Source organism: Mandrillus leucophaeus, unplaced genomic scaffold (genome assembly GCF_000951045.1).
Source record: "Mandrillus leucophaeus isolate KB7577 unplaced genomic scaffold, Mleu.le_1.0 Scaffold902, whole genome shotgun sequence".
NCBI lineage: Eukaryota > Metazoa > Chordata > Mammalia > Primates > Cercopithecidae > Mandrillus > Mandrillus leucophaeus.
Window position 1 is genome coordinate 608,513 of NW_012109831.1, and position 1,086 is coordinate 609,598.

The window sequence follows — 1,086 nt, forward strand, 5'->3', positions numbered from 1 at the left end:
AGGGACCCGCCGTCCTGGCAGGAAACTGGGGAGGAGGCCGCGGCTTTGTCCAGAGTGGAGGTAAGAATGATGGTTGAACAGCATGACCACGAATAAAGGGAGGAGGGCTTGAGGATAGGGACAAAGTGATGTGGGGCTTATGTAGAAAATGATGCGCAGCCTCTCAGCATTGAGAGAGAAACCGGGAGACCAGCCGGCGCCAGTGGGACCAGAAAGTCCTGCTTCCTCCCCACCCGCTCAAGCTGTTCCCTCCTCTGGAAATGCTTTTCCTGCCTTCTCCCTACCCATTCTGTGATTCCAGGCCTCCCTAGCCTCTGTGCTGCCTTAGCCTCAACACAATACACTTATTATTATTATTATTATTATTATTAGTGACAGGGTGTCACTCTGTCACCCAGGCTGGAGTGCAGTAGTGCAATCATAGCTCACTGCTGCCTCAACCTCCTGGGCTAAAGTGATCCTCCCACCTCTGTCTCTCAAGTAGCTGGGACTATAGGCACATGCCACCATGCCCTGCTAATTTTTTAAATTTTTTGTAGACATGGGTCTTGCTGTGTTGTCCAGCCTGATCTGGAACTCCTGGCCTCAAGCGATCCTCCCACCTCAACCTCCCAGTGTTGGGATTACAGGCATTAGTCCCACGACGCCTGGCAACACACCCCATTCAATTCCATGATCCAGACCTGACTTCACCATAGGGCCAGGCCTTGTCCATGTTGCTGGGTATTGTGCCCTTGGAAGAAGGTCCTTGAATGTTTCTGAAAGAATGAATGAAGGAGTAAGCTGAGCTAGAGGACATGTTGGCCTGGACGAGGCTGTGACAAAGACGGCAGGGCCGGCAGAGCCAGTGAGCCCAGATATGGACCTCCCATACAGATCAGATGGAAGTCTTTAGGCAACCACCATACTGGGGTGAGGTCACAGGAGCTGAGTTGAGCCCTTGCTGGGGAAGAGGGGGACAGGAAGTAGCAGGGGCAGGGAGAGAAGGGATAGATGGAGAGCTGTCATCAGCACCAGCAAGTCACTGCCAGAGCCCTGGGGCTTTGACTTGAATGCTTCATGGTCCCTGAAATCCTAGGTCTCTTC

General features: G+C 52.9%; 1 long non-coding RNA gene across 1 annotated transcript in view; it reads right to left on the reverse strand.

The window, feature by feature from the left end:
• Positions 1–872, reverse strand: part of LOC105531771 — a 3,001-nt gene extending 2,129 nt beyond the window's left edge. The window contains exon 1 of the long non-coding RNA XR_001004853.1: positions 646–872. This is a non-coding gene — a long non-coding RNA (uncharacterized LOC105531771). The remainder of the gene's footprint in view (positions 1–645) is intronic.
• Positions 873–1,086: the final 214 nt, after the last annotated feature.